The sequence below is a fragment of the Prosopis cineraria genome, unplaced genomic scaffold (assembly GCF_029017545.1).
Source record: "Prosopis cineraria cultivar Desert tree isolate PC_DT_omini unplaced genomic scaffold, ASM2901754v1 PC14, whole genome shotgun sequence".
Classification (NCBI taxonomy): Eukaryota; Viridiplantae; Streptophyta; class Magnoliopsida; order Fabales; family Fabaceae; genus Prosopis; species Prosopis cineraria.
Genome location: NW_026555345.1, coordinates 2,913,113 through 2,929,851, shown reverse-complemented (window position 1 = coordinate 2,929,851; position 16,739 = coordinate 2,913,113). Strand labels below are relative to the sequence as shown.

The window sequence follows — 16,739 nt, the reverse complement described above, 5'->3', positions numbered from 1 at the left end:
AAACCATCAGCTCCTCTCCAACACCAAAACTAATATTAGCCAAGGTATCAATACATTCATTACCTTCTCTAAGAGAATGAACCATCAATAATTACCAATCTCTCTCAAACCAGCTTCAGATTCTTCTTAACAAGTGACTACCTTCAACAAAATGATCTTTGCTTCTTCCCTCTATCTATTTCAAAACCACAATGGAATCAACCTCAAGCACTACTTTCTTTAAACCAGCAGACCAACATAACTCCAAGCCTTCATATACATTGCAAAACTCAGCTTCCAGAGTAGTACATCTCCCAAGATTCTTGACAAAACCAAAAATCCACTTCCTTGTACAATCACGCACTAACCCACCACATTTACTCAAACCAGGATTTTCCCGACTCGTCCCATCAGTATTTAACTTAAACCAGCCTTCATCAGGTGGTAACTACCTTAAGGAACTTCTCATTTTCCTTGGCTCCACCTCCACAACTCTTCTTTTTTTGAACTAATTTGGCTTTTTGTTAGAATTATTATATTACAAAACTTTAATACAAGATTTTGTGGCTCAAACAGTTTATAATTTCGCTTTAGATCTCAACTTTTTCACACGGCCCTGTTTTTTGAGTGACATGACAAATGTGAAATTAAAAAAAAAAAACTAAAAACGCATGATAGATGTTACAAAGTACTATTTCAATTTTTCTATAGCATCATAATAAGTTAATAACAGTGTCATCCCTTTACAGTAACTAAGTTTTTTTTTTTTTGGTCAAGAGTAACTAAGTTTTATGACGACACAGTAACCTAACCCTTCTATTTTAAATGAAAGTAGAGTTATTTTCTTTTATGCATATAATATAGATAAATGAAAATTAAAATAACAGCAGTTAAATGTAAAAATTAATTGTTATAAAAATGTAGTTCAATAAAATAAGGAAAATTATATTACATAATTTTAATTTCAAAATAAGTTATCAAAATTTTCCAATAAAAATATATAATTTGAATATAACTAAAAATTTATTACTTGATAACAACTTTGAGAGGAAAATACTTATATACTTTAACCTCATAAACCTTAAGGTGATTGTGTCCAGTTAAATGAAGGCATGTGGATTTTTGATACATTATTTATTCTATAACAAATTTTTTTATTAATTTTATCTAAAAAAGTCATTATTAATATTTTTAAACATTAAAAATTCAAAATTCAATTGTTCTGATTTGATTAGATAAAAATATATTTGGCCAAAAAAAATTTTAAATAAAAATATATTAAGTATGTAAGACTAAGTACATAAAATAAAAATTATGAAAACTTGGCAGTAAATAATCTAAATCCAAATTAGTCATGTTTAATTTAGTATTGAGATTTCATGTGTTTGCAAGTATATTGTTTATAGTTTATAGACAAGCTTTTTGCAATTCATAGATGCATTGTTCGTAATTTATAGCAATGCATTGTTTAATTTCCTTCACAGGCATTTTCGCCTAAGCAATTTGTCTGTGCAGCTAAAGGCCAGAGTGTTGGTGTAACATGTAGCTCATCAAAGCTGGGGCTACTCAAGTGCAGATATGCACTTTTTGCAGTGGCCTTGGGTGGGATTTTACCTTACAAATATTCTCCTCGGATAGGATACAATAAAACAAGAGCAATCAGTTGAAAAATAATTTTTGAACAGACAAAATAATAATAAATAAGATGTTATGAAAGTTTAATCAAATCATTTTAATCTAAGGTAAATTCTGCTGTCTCATTGGTTGGTTTATTTTAAGGGTTATAATGAACTATACTTTGGAGAACATCCAGTATCATAAACACAAGTTTAGTACATCCTTCCCCCCAAAACCCAAAAAGCTGGACCAATGTTATCTTTACCGTTAAATGGGAGTTAACCTCCGTTAATTAGTATTGTGGGTCCACAAAATGGGACAGATGACATCTCATTCCGTCAACTCTTGTGTCGTAGTTGAGGCACCTCCATGATTCGTCTCGCAAGAACAACACGTCTTTCACCGCCAACTCCACCAGAAGTGACGGCGATGCCATCAGCCTCTTCTGGAACAACGACGGCTACCGGAATGAATTGATACACAGAGGATGCCGAGATGCAGCAGATAGATACGGGTTCATCCTTGTTTTTCTCTCATTATATTTTCTCCCACCTTTTGATCCCTTCTTCAATCCCATCGATCATTTTGTTCTTGTTACCACCATCATTTGCTCTTAATTGAGAAGGCTCATTTTCGAAATTGTTATAACAGGGAGGGAGAATGATAAGTCAGGAGCTCTCATGATATCGAGAAGTGCTCTTGTAGCATAAGATGGGCGAGGCTCAGCCAGGAACTAGGAGCAGCAGGTGCTCTTTTGGTATCTTATTGATGGTGAAAGAACACGTGGACTCAAGGCTCTCCTGTGTCTCTCTTCCTCCTTCCTGTCGATTCTGGTAAACACAATCTGGTCTATTGGCTTCATTTTCTGTGTTGTATTCCTGATATCCTTCTTCTATAGACTTTTCCAGTTTTCCTTCTCCCATGTAATTTCATTCTTTTACCTTGGAAACTCATGCCTCTTCCTTAATAAATCTTCACTTCCTATATTGCTGCTGCATTCAAATTCAAATTTAGATTTTCAATTTAATGCATTTAACTATTGCTTGGAATAATTCTCGATTCCCTGCATTTTTTTTTTTGCCAAAATTCTCTCTCTTTTCAAAATTGAAACGATTAATTATTTTCCTCTCAATGCAATGCCCTCCTCTCATTAGAGGCATGGGGTATCTCCCTTTCTTTTTCCTCCTTTTCCCCCTCATTCTCTTCATTTTGGCCATTGCATCAGTGTTGCTCTTATTTTAGTAATAGCCAACCATTAAAAAAGATTGCTCTAATCTTTAATGAGACATGACTCTTTCTTATGGAAATGTTTCTCTTAATATTTGGGGGTTCTTGTAGGTGGTTATGTATAATCCTCTTGCATGTTATAACATTACTCATACATCAGATCAAAAGGAAAAAAAATTACCCAAGTGGAATTCCAAGTAGAACACTTGCACAATAATTGCCACATGGGATATTAATCCAAAGTGGCAATCATTCTGCTAAAATTCTGATTCTAAATTTTAGGCCAGTAGGAAAACAAATCTATCTATGGAAGCTGTAATAGAATATGCTGACAAATCACTTGCAATTACTGTTAATGAGACTATCACTCCATTAAAAGATTTGTGTTTAGATTGGAAGGTAATATATAGAAAGAGGGAAAAAATTTAGGATTTGAGCATGAGGTTAAAAATTTAAATTGGAAAAGGAGTGTAACTCCTTCATTGGCACCAGAACAATGGGGACTTAATGCATTAGTTTTTTCCATTGGCAATGAGATTCAACTTTATGAAACGGTTAGGTTGTAAACTTGTAATTATGTTTGAATTTTGTCCCTAAATTTTTTTCAAATTTTATCCAACTGGTTCTGGTTGGTAATGAAGGTGGGATAGGATCACAACTATCTTCATCATATAATCCTCCTGCACAAAATCTTGATTCCTGGACTGGTCACCCTTCAAGGTAATATAGGCATTGGTTGTTATTGTATTTGTTCAAATCTATATCATTTGTTGGTTGTTCTTCACGCTGATCCCTTCCATAATTAATTCAGTGAATTGAGAAAATATATTGCCCTAAAGGTAGCAGTAGTGATTGACGATGGATATGAAGTATGGCCTCCACTACCTGTAGAGGGAAGCCTTTTATGATGATCTAATGCTATGTGGGTATGTCTGATTTTAATTGTCCTTTGCTCTTATTGGTGACTGAACCCTCTTTTTTTAAGCAAGATGTATATTTGATTTATAATTTTTATTATAAATCACTACTATTAACTGCCTATAATTATTAATATCAGTTTTGTTTTTTAATTTTAAAATTATTTTTAAATTAATAGGATGAAACAAATTTTCATTTTGTTTTGTTTTTAAAAATAATTCTAAAAATTGTATTACAAAATAAATTTAAAAAAAAAAGAAAGAAAAACTAAACAGACTCTAAATCTTTAATTCTCAAGAAACTTATTTCCATCGCATATGAATTCAAATCCATAGCTATCTTTTTTTTTTGTATTGAATTTCATTGACATTATTGCTATTATTTTTGCCCTTTAGGGCACAAATTTTGGTGATGGTGAAATGATAATTAATCTTGAAAAAATTATCTAAGTCTTAATTGCTCCATCTGTCTACAAGACTTGAAGGTTGAAAACAATTCCCCAAATAGTTTTCTGATTTCCCTTTATCACCAAGGTTTTCAAGTTTGGTCTATACATTTGTCCTTTGTTTTGTGAGAAGGGAAAATCAAAAGATTAGTTTGGAATTGTATGTGACTCAATTCCTTAAATGATGTTAGTTTACTTCTAAATGATGTGTTTGTTGTCAGTCATTCTATAAGTAAACTTTGTTAGTTATTATTTATCATTGCATTGTTATTGTTAGAATTAGGTCTGAAACATTTCCAATTGCAATTGGCATAAACTACAAAAAATACAATGCACATATACTATATTATGTACTAGAAGCTTGGTTTTAAAATATTAGTGGACTATTCTCCTGTAAGCACAATGTGTATAGATGAAATTTATAATCAAATTTATTACATATTCATCATTCTTTTGTATCAATAATAAGCCGGGCAATGCACGAGATCACTCTAGAGTTAATCAGTTAGAATTAATTTGATTATGATACTTATTTCGTTGCTTTTCCCTAATTTATCAGTTTCAACATTAATTTGATTTATTCTGCCTTGACATAAGAAATCCCCTCTATTCATTTTTTTTAAATTTTTTTTCCATATGCCATATTCTGACTTCAAATTTATGCAAGAAAAATTCGAAGTTTCATTAGTTGAATTTACTTCTGTTTAGTTATTATCTAATCAAACTTCATTATTTTATTCAAAATTTTTAAACATGTTATTATTCAATTAATTTTACTTGCTTTCTTAATTTACATATTGCCTATTAAAATTTTATTATCCCACTTATCCATCTTTTATTTTGAAATTGAAGTCATTAGAAAGTACAAACTCTCCACCCTTCCCCTCCAACCAAACATGGGGGATTGATTTCATGTTCATAAATTGGTCTAATTGTTTAATTAGAAACAAAGATATCCTTTATATGTTAATTAAAAGCACCCCCTTTTTTTCAAACATTAAAATAATTAGAATTATTCTTGATGAATATTTTTCCTTGAGTCAAGTTCTAATAACTAAAACACTTGATATTCATTAAATTCTTAATTACTCTAGTTGATGGGAAGTCTTCAGACTCGGCTAGAGAGTTAACTTTTACACTAAAAATATTTGATTCATTAGATATATTTTTTCTTCTCCGGTCCATAAAAATCTAATTCATAATATTAAGTAAAAACAATGGCTATTTTTTCAAGTTAAACAAGATTTAAAAAAGGCAATGGCTTTTTATTAACATGTTATTATGGAATATTTATTTCTCTCTTCTACATATAAATTATTTAGGTAAGAATAATAAAATGAACACTTTATGGCATAATGATGATGATGATGAAATTTCATTATCTACATTTTTTATTGATCTATCTTGAAGGGCATAATAAATTATTAGAGTTCATACTATATGTTGATTGTCTCATTTAATTTGAAAACTTATTTTTTTAGCATTAAGTTAATTTTACTTTCCATCTTCGTTTTCTTTTTGGAAATTAAGAGCATATGATTGCATTCGTTTTTTTTCTTTCCAACTTTCATATGATCTATCCAGGTATCTCCATTGTTTCGCCTTTATAATACATAGACCAAAACACCCTAATCTGCCCTCTATTTTATCTTAATTATATATATATTTCTTTCTTATTTTTGAAATATATATAAATCTTGGGAAAACTAATCTTTTAATTCTTAACATTTTATCTCATTTAAAACTTAATTATTTAATTATGACTTCGAGGTAATTTAATTCTTAAATTTTTAATTTATATATAATTCAGTTCTTAAATTTTTAATTATTTATAATTTTATAGAAATCATTCATGACTCGGCATGGGTCCACACTAAATTAACCTAAATGGCAAAAATGATGAATGAAGCTGTTAAAAAAAACGCTGTATGACTCGCTCAATCGTCATTTCGCCTCTCCAATTACTCTTCTTTTCTCGATCCCGCCTAGGGGTGAGCAAAACCGAACCGAAACCGAAAATCGAACCGAATCGAATCGAATTTTGTCTATTTGATTCGGTCTATTTGATTTTTCGGTTCGATTCGGTTTTTTTATTTTAAATATTTCGGTTGATCAGTTCGATTCGGTTAGTAAAATTTAAAATCGAATAGACCGAACCGACCGAATTACATATAATTTATTAATTTATAAATTATATTTAATTTATAAATTATTTTATTTTTATTTTTATTTTTTATTTTAATAAAGAATAAAAAATAATAACATCACTTGAAACCCCAATTCAATCAGTCACTCTCATCAGTAGGTATTGTGACTGGATTATGAGGCTATTATTTGATCATCGGTGTTTATTTATGGTTGTTTATTTGATTATCCATGCCTTTATAATATTTGGACTTTATGTCATATGGGTATAATTATAATGGGCTCATATTAAAAAAACGAATAGAAAAAAAGGCCTAATTTTGTAGTGTTGTTTGTTTTAATATTTAAAAAATAAGCCCAAACCGAAAAACCGAATTAACCGACCGAACCGAATTATCAAATTTCGGTTCGGTCCTTGTTCGGTTCGATTGGCTTATTCGGTTTGATACGGTTTTCATTTTCAGTGTTATTCGATCGATCGGTTCTGCATATTTTGAGACCGAACCGAACCGAACCGACCGATGCTCACCCCTAATCCCGCCATGCCTTCTCCTTCCTCTCTCCCTCTCTCCCCCCGTCCTTCTCTTCTTCTTCCCAGCCACCAATGCCTTCTTCTTCTCTTCATTTTGTTCCACTCTTCCTTTCAAACAAGCCCTTCAAATCTACAACTCTCCCACCAAGCCCACCTCTGATGACGTCACCATGACTCTCGACCACTCCTACCTTCAGGGTTCCATGGCCGTCATCTTCTCCATACTTCAACGCTCCTCCTGTAACGACAACATCGTCTTCCACTTTGTCTCCATGGCCTCCAAACTACCTACCTCATCCTCTATCCTCAACCACACTCCCTCCACTTTCTTCCCTTATCCCCGCTTCCAATACTCATTCGGGAATAGCTCCGTCTCTAGCCTCATCTCCTCCTCTATATGCTTCACATTGGACTGCCTTCTCAACCTTGCCTGCAATTACCTCTCAATCTTTAGTCCTTGTCGATAAGAAGTGGCTGAGAGTCATGGCGGCGTCATCGGAGGTGGGGCAGGTGGAAGAGTAGTAGATTTGAGGGCCTTGTTTGAAGGGAAGAGTGGAACGAAATGGAGAGAATGAGAAGGCATGGGTGGGTGGGAAGAAGAAGAGAAGGAGGAGGGGGGAGAGAGAGGAAGGAAGGAGAAGGCATGGCGGGATAGAGAAAAGAAGAGTAACTGGAGATGCGAGATAGCGTTAATTTTTTAGTAGCTTTATTTACCATTTTTGCCAACTAGATTGTGTTTGGTTCCAAAAGAAGAGGGAGGGAAAGAGGAGGAAGGAGAGAGGAGGGGAGGAAAGGGGGTGAGGAGAAGGGAGAAGGGAATCCCCCTAATTTTGGGGATGGGAAGGTTTTGAAAATCAAACAGGCTCTTAAGATAATTTAGTGTGGACTCATGGTGAATCATTAATGATAAAGATTAAATTATAAATAATCACATGTCAAAAAATATAAATAATCAAAAGTTTAATGACTAAATTATATACAAGTTAAAAATTTAATAATTAAGTTATAATGAGTTATAATTAAATGATTGAGTTTTAAGCGAGTTAAAATTTATTTTTAAAATGCCCCTCTATTTTAAAATTTTTACAAAACAAGAAAATACCCTTCTATTTTTAAAATTTGAATATAGTTTTTAAAATTTTATTCGTACCTTATTTTTATTTTTCAGGTAAAAAAGAGTTCCTTATTTTCATTTTAGCATTAATAAACAGGCCTCAACAACTAGAAAAGGAGCCCAAAATGGAATGACAAAAAATGACTAATATAACAATTTGTTTTTTTTTTTTGGATTGGGCATTGGTGTAATCTAGTTCGAAGCACAGTCGAACACAAAATATGAGCAATTGTAACAATTCATCATGTTGTGAGAGATTAGTTCCTTTCATTAGACCCAATCTCTATTGGTGACTATTATAATAGGTTTGCTTTTTCTTTAGAGAGATCAACCTGAAAAGCTCAAATTAGGACTATACATGGCTTGATCAACCCAACCTTGCTAGAGCTAGCCAGGTGATCAAGTGGACTTCAGACTAGGTATTGGCTTGGGGTCAATCCCAACAAAAAAATTTACATATTTTATTTTTTCAAATTTTTTTGAAACTAAACTATTTTATAATGTTATTTTACTTAATACTTTTATGTATTATATTTTTTATGTTTATTATGAGTATTTTTTGTGATTTTAATTTTTAAATATTTGAAATTAATTTTTTTACTTTATATCATGTAAAATTAATGAATAATTATTAATTATATACAATTTAAAAAATTATTACTTTAAACTCTAATATTAGTTCTATAAAAAATCCATTTAGAATAAGTATAATTAAATTTTTGTTAATAAATTTATTTTCATATTTTTAAATTATATCCAGCAAGGAAAATGCACATCAGGCCGATTAGCGCAACCTAGATCATGCTTGTACAAATGTCCAAAATCAGGTTAGAGACTCACAATAACCACCTAGCCTCATCAAACTCAACTACACTCCTCCACACCTTCCCTGTATCTGGGTTTTAGATTTAATTTTATATTTTATATTTTTTAAAATACAAAAATTATATAAATTAGAAAAAAATTAATAAATTTATTTACGTATGTGACAGTTCAAATTTAATAGAACAATACAAATTCAATATTAAAACTTTTATAAATGGATAATCCAATGCAGATTTAATATTAAATTTTTTTTAAAGTTTTTAATATTAAATTTTGAACTATTCATATTAAATTTAGATCGTCCAAACTGATAAAGAAATTTATTAAAAAAATTTTACAACTTGTATAAATTTTTTATTTTAATAAAAATAAAAAAATTCTAATCTATATTGATGAAAAAAGGTGCTGAAGACTCCTTGTGTATAAAAAAAATTATAAAGATAAGAAAAGAAAAAAATTGAAGAGTCTTGTTAACCAAACCGGTCAGGTTCCACTCTTCTCACTTACACATCACCGTAGTACAGAGAGCAACAATGGCATCATGTCATGCTCGAGCAAGAATGCTGGATGCATGCTTCCCCGCTAGATTCCAAAGACCTTTTAAATTGATGGATCCCAAACTTGTTGCTCATCTAGTGAGTGATGGCAGAGATGTGTGCAGCGCCTTAAAAAGTGCCACTGGAGGAAGCTATTATCCTAGCTGACCATGTAATGTATCTAATTTTATTTTTGAACTTTCTTTCCGAGAGTTAACCTAATGATTAATGCAGCTGTGCTTTCAACAAATACATATGGTAAGAGAAATATCAATTCGATCGTCGCTCGGGGGACATTGAATATGAATACTTTTAAAAAAACATATATATTATTTTTATTTAACACTTTTAATCTGATTTCCTAACTTAATATTATGGAAAAACAATGTATATTATTGAGTTTTTTAAATTTTAAAAATATTATTTTTTAACATAATATTATCTTTCACAATAGGAATATTTTATTTGGACAAAATTTAATATTTAAATTTATTTGTTATTTTCATTTTTTAATTTATTTTACTTTTTTTAACACAAGACTAAAGCCTAGTCTTCTTATATTGGGTTGGCTCGATCTTGATTTCAATACATAAGGATTAGGTGTTGGGTTGATAGCTAACCCGATCTTTTATGCACTCTTACTCATGATTGCATCTATCAATTTTATAAGTTAAAGTTTCTAAATTTTTTTTGTTAAAAAACAATTTTTGAGAATGGAAACCAAACATACCTTAAATTAAGTGTTTGTTATCAATCATTATATGAGTAAACTTTGTTAGTTATTATTCATCATCACATTGTTATCGTTAGAATTAGGTCTGAAACAAGAACACTGTCAAATCCATGATAACGATGGAAAAATCTCTCAAATCCTCTGACTCTTTGGCTCTATCACTGTCAGCAGAGGAGACTAATTTTATAGCACGGAGCAAAAAAAAAAGTTAAGGAAAGCTGATGAACTCTTTACAGGGACATAATCTAGAATGCCCTAAATTGAGGAGTGGATGGAGGATCCAGTTAAGAAAGGACCCTATAATGATAAGCTTATTGGGAATGACAATATTAGGGAAGATAATCAGAATGGATAGGATTTAAGGGAGGAGGACGAGGTTGACTTTGGAAGCACCAACACAGGTTTTGCTTGTGTAAGAGATCCAGGAAAAGGGATAGCAGTGGACTTAACAAATCCTCTTTGCCCAAACTTCTCGCTGGATGAGGAGGAAAAGGAGATGATTTATAAACCTTTCAAGCCAGCACTGGTTGTGAAACTAATGAGGAAGGCGCCATCTCTATTCTTCATGAGAAATAAACTAAGTCAATTGTGGGCTAGAAAAGGATGGGTCAAAATAAGTGACATGCAAAATGATTATTTTCTTGTCTAATTCAAGAATAAAGACGACTATAGGGAAGTAATCACGCGAGGACCGTAGGTTATAAATGACTGCTACCTTACAATTGCAGCCTGGAGAGCCGATTTTAATCCTTACACTGAAAAATAAGTCATATTGCATTGTGGGCTCGATTACCCGATCTCCCAGGACCATACTATGACAAAAATATTCTATACATACTGGGGAATACAATGGGCAAAACATTAAAGGTAGATCCACCTACAGCCATGTGAGAAAGAGGGAAGTTTGCTAGATTATGTGTTGAAGTTGATCTTTCCAAGCCTCTTGTTCCTACTTATAATATTGAAGGAGTTAAAAAAACAAATGAATATGAGAGCATTCATTTGCTTTGTCTTTGTTGTGGCAGGTATGGGCATGTTAAGGAGACCTGCACATTGAAGGGATCCAATGCCGAAGCTAAGCAGAGGACTACAGAAGGAAGAGCCCGGCAAGATAATACAGAAGAGACGGCAGAGATGACGACCACGGAGGAGGGTGAACCAAAATGGAAGGTTGTCAATCACCTGAGAAGGCAGCGAAAAAATCACCCAGAAGTTAATACAAATTTACATAAATCAAGATGTCAAATTTTGGGCGAGATGCAGGGGTAGGAAATCATGCGCGATATGGAGACTTCAAAGGAAATGAGCTCTGTAATTATTGGAAAAGAGAGGAGTAATAAAAAGGTGGGTGGGCCTAATTCTAATGGGCTCAGGTTAAAGCAAGGGCTCAAACATTACCAACGGCTTGCAAAAACTGCTTCAGTAGAACAAACAAGGAAGATGCGCCCAGTTCCAATAGAAATTCTAATTCGAGCCCAAAAGAAAATCCTGGACAAATCAAAGCTTCATTGGGACATGATCACAACTCCACGTATACGAGTTCAACGACAGTTCACAGGAACAAAATTTCTGGGCAATCAGAATAGGGGAAAAGGAATGAAAGAATAATGGAAATCAACACTAGTCGTCTCAAACTCTTGAATCCATATTTGAACACGAAGCATGGACCTGATATACAAGATGACTCAGCGATGCAAGAAAGGGAAGAATTTGTGGATGCCATTGGCTCTGAAAACGAATGAGAGGTACGGCTTACATGGAAGAAGTCAAGGTGACTGGATAGTTTTTAGAAGAGGCCGAGGAGATTGCTCAGGCTAGGGAAGCTTAGGCTCCCTTGGATTTTTGACCAAGTTTGTTCTCCTTTTTAATTCTATTTTTTTACGAAGCTAATGATATGGAATGCCAGATGAGCAAATGGAAAGGATTTTGCTCTCTATTAAGGAATTAAAAAGACAATTTAGGGTGGATATTATTTGTATTCTTGAGCCAAGGAACAGTGGATTGAGTGATAAACAAACTATTCTTAATTTGGGGTTTAAATTTGCTGAAATTATTGAGGCTGAGGGTTATGGTGGCAGTATTTGGCTGTTGTGGAGCAATCCTAATTTTAAAAATATTACCCTGAGCAAGCAATCTCAATATCTGCATGTTTTATTTGATGATTTTTGTAATCCTTGGGAGTGTTTCTTTGTTTATGCTAATCCCCATGAATACAAGAGAAGAGACCTTTGGCCAATGCTGTAGAGGGACGTGCTTAATTGTCAACACCCTTGCCTTCTAAGAGGAGATTTTAATACCATATAGTGATTCTCCATTCTGTGATATAACATTCCCTTAAATTGTGTTATTAACCAAAGATATTAATAGTTATCTGTAAAGCTTATTGTCTTTAAAGCTTTTGTGCTTTGTTGTAGCAGTCAAGTTTTGTTACAAATTACGATAGCGTGTATTTACTAAATCTTTATTTTTCTCCTTAATATCAATTAGTAGTATAACATATTTTATTGTTTGATTACTATAATACTATTAATGTAACTTTTAACTTTGAGTTCGATTAAAAGAGGTAGAAAAAGGTTTAAAAGAACACTATTGAAAGTTATTGAACGCGATCTCTTAATTAATAATATTTTCAAAAATTTGATAAATGATAGAGCACAATGACATCTTGCAATCCATGTAGCCGGCCCCACCTAGTGGGATAAAGATTTGTTGTTGTTGTTTTGTTTACTATAATACTATTAATACTTAATCTATGAGACTATGATTAACATTTATTACTTTTAACAATCTTAGCAAATACACATTTATTTGGGCATTGATTTAAAAAAAAATTACAATGTTGCACAGGGGAGGTAAGGCCATCGCAAAGTAAGAACTTCAAAACTAAGTATAATTAAAAATATAGAGTGTCGGATTTTTTTTGTATTGCTCTTCTTTTGAGTAATTAGAGAAATGCAGCACATTATACTGCAATACAATTCATGCCCCTTGTATTGCCTCCATTACTCATTATCCTTTTTTTTTTCATATAAATGCAATCTAAAATTGATAATGTGGACAGTTGACAAAAAGTCATTGCACGCACGTTGCAAATTTTTGCGGAAAACGTCTCCTAAAGATTAATGCAACTTAAGTTTTAGCCTACATCCATCTAATAATGAAAGTAAATTCTTAATATTTAAAATAAAGAATTGAAATTAAAATTATTTATATTCCGCTACTATTTTTATTATTTATTTAACAAATGTAGAGTCATCATCTCTTTACTAATAAAGTTTCATGTGAGACTTAATAAAGTTTTACATTGACTGTTAAAATCCTAACACAAAACCTAATACAATACTTTTTTTTATTCAGGCTTGGGATCGAGTATAAAATATAGGCAAAGTTAATTGACTTAATGTTAAATACTTTATTCTCTTCACTATTTAAAAATAGCATATCAAACAAATACGGATGTAATCACTCCCAAATAAAAGAATTCATCATTATATTGAAATTAGTAAAATTAATATTAGTATTTGGAGTAATTTTATTGATTGCATTAATTTTAAATTTTCCTTCATTGTAATATAATGAAAGATGAAACTTCAAATCACCGACCATAGAAAACTTATTTTAATTAATGATTTTGTTATATCTATTTATTTAATTATAATGTAAGTCCATTCTCCTGTGCGTTATATGAGAGAGTATAAACGCTAAAACTTGTATTAATAAAGAAAAACATATTAAACAAAAACAGACATATTCATCTCTAAAAGAAAGGATTTATCTTTACATTCAAATTAGTAAAGTAAAAATTGGTATTTCCATGTTAAAAACAACTAAATTTGTATGATGCTTAATTTCAGAACAATTTCACTGAATGCAATATCTTTTTATTTTTTTATTGTAATATAATTTATGGATAAAACTTCAAATCACAAATAAAAAGAACTTATTCATGAATTTTGTTGTTTTACCTTTCTATTATTTTATATATTAATTTCATACAAATAAAACTAACGAAATGAGTACTTTCATAAATATTTGTGGGCGATTTTTTTTGGGAAAAAATGAATATTTTTACAAATATTTAGGTGATATAATTTTTTGAAGTTAACGCTTCCCGTAATGCTAGTTCATAATATTAAGTAAAAACAATGGCTATTTTTTTTAGTTAAACAAGATTTAAAAAAACAATGGCTATTTATGAACATGTTATTATGGAATATTTATTTCTCTCTTCTACATTTAAATTATTTGGGTAAGAATAATAAAATGAACACTTTATAGCATCATGATGATGATGAAATTTCATTATCTACATTCTTTATTGATCTATCTTGAAGGGCATAATAAATTACTAGAGTTTTTTTTTTGGATAAAAATTATTAGAGTTCATACTATATGTTGATTGTCTCATTTAATTTGAAAACTTATTTTTTTAACATTAAGTTAATTTTACTTTCGATCTTTGCTTTCTTTCAGGAAATTAAGAGCATATGATCGCATTCGTTATTTTTCTTTCCAACTTTCATATGATCTATCTCGGTATCTCCTTTGTTTCACTTTTATAATACATAGAGAAAAATACCCTAATTCCCCTCTATTTTATCTTAATATATATATATATATATATATATATACACTTCTTATTTTTGAACCCCACAGACCAAAAAAAAAACAACAAGATGCCCCTCTTTTTGTAAAATTTATACGTGTAACTCAAGGATTTGAATCTAGTTTTTAAAATATTACGTACAAGTTGATATAAGTACCTTATTGTTATTTTTCAAGTAAAAAAAAGTTCCTTATTTTCATTTTTGGCATTAACGAATAGGCCTCAACAACTAAAAAAGGACCCCAAAGGGAATGACAAAAAAAAAACTAATATAACAGTTTTTTTTTTTTGGCTTGAACATTAGTGTAATCTAGTTTGAAGCACAGTCAGACACTAAATATAGGCAGCTCTACCAAATTATCACGCTCTGAGAAACTAATTTTTTTTGCTAGACCCAATCTCTATTGATGACTACTATAATAGGTTTGTTTTTCCTTTAAAGAGAACAACCTGAAAAGCTCAGACTAGGGTTGTCATGGCTTGATTAGCCCAACCTTGTTCGAGCTAACCGAGTCCTTCAAGCTAGGTATTGGGTTGGGGTCAATCCCAACCCAAGAAAATTTACATATTTTTTTAAATTTTTTTAAAACTAAATTATTTTATAATATTATTTTACTTAATATTTTTATGTATTACTCCTTTTATTAAAAAATATAAAACATTTTTAACTAAATCTCACCCGTCAATAAAGTAGTTACCTACTTTTAAACTAACCCTATCTTTTTATATTTACCCCTATTAAATACCCTATAATAAATATAAAATTATTATCAATGGGAGCACTTAAAAAAATAATTACATCTCGAAAAACTAAAAATACTTTATATTTTTAAATGTCTAACTCCTCAAAAAATACTTTATATTTTTTAACGGAGGGAATATATTTTTTATGTTCATTATGAGTATTTTTTGTGATTTCAATTTTTAAATACTTGAAATTGATTTGTTTAACTTTATATCATGTAAAATTAATGAATAATTGTTAATTATATAAATTTAAAAAATTATTACTTTAAACTCTAACATTAGTTTTATAAAAAAATCCACTTAAAAATGTAAAATTAAATTTTTTGTTAATAAATTTATTTTTATATTTTAAAATTATATCCAATAACTCAGCCTAACCTGGACCATGCTTGTATAAAAGTCCAAAATTAGGGTTAGAGACTCACAATAACCAGCAAGTCTCATTAGATTCAACTTCACTCTTCCACGCCTCACCTCTATCCAGGGGTTCAAATTTAATTTTTCTATTTTATATTTATTAAAATAAAAAATTATATAAATTTAAAAAAATTAATAAATCTATTTACTTGCATGGACAATCTAGATTTATTAGAACATACACATTCAATATTAAAACCTTTATAAATGGACAATTCAATGTAGATTTAATATTAATTTTTTTTAATTTTTTGTTTTGAATATTGATCCATTGGTATTAAAATTTTTTACAACTTATATAAATTTTTTATTTTAATAAAAATAAAAAAAATTAAATCTATACTGATGAAAAAAGATGTTAAAGGCTCCTTGCGTATAAAAAAAATAATAATAATAAAGAAAAGAAAAAAATTGAAGAGTCCTGTTAAGCAAACTGTTCACGCTCCACTTATCTTACATTGCACCTCACCGTAGCACAGAGAGTAGCAATGGCATCACGTCGTGCTCGAGCAAGAATGCTAGACGAATGCATCCCCGTTGGATTCAAAAGACCTCTTAAGGTCTCGATAGATTTGAGACTTGTTGCTCGTCTAGTAAGCGATGTGTCACGAGGCTATTACTCTCTCCCCAAAAGCTAGCTCATTAGGATACGCAACGAACCACTTATATAGCCAGAACTCTCTCCAAGTCCCTCCAATGTAAGATCTGATAACTCCTTCAACTAATATGTGACACCCTCATCATGGGTAGCCCATTGACTGGGTAAGCTCAAGTCTGACTCTGATACCACTTTATCACGAGGCTATTACTCTCTCCTCAAAAAACTAGCTCATTAGGGTGTGCAGCGTACTTGCTTATATAGCTAGGACCCTCCCTAAATTCCTCTGATGTGGGACCT

The 16,739-nt window shown here is 31.0% G+C and overlaps 1 long non-coding RNA gene across 2 annotated transcripts; it reads left to right on the top strand.

Annotated features, from left to right (window-relative positions):
* Positions 1-1,963: 1,963 nt before the first annotated feature.
* On the top strand, positions 1,964-12,098 carry LOC129292061 (uncharacterized). 2 transcript variants are annotated; one of them, XR_008588854.1, is made up of 5 exons: positions 1,964-2,110; positions 2,248-2,429; positions 3,465-3,543; positions 3,635-3,749; positions 11,097-12,098. It is a non-coding gene; the product is annotated as an uncharacterized LOC129292061 (long non-coding RNA). The 2 variants fall into 2 exon arrangements; XR_008588853.1 differs by lacking the exon at positions 11,097-12,098 and having other exon boundaries at positions 3,635-4,268.
* Positions 12,099-16,739: the final 4,641 nt, after the last annotated feature.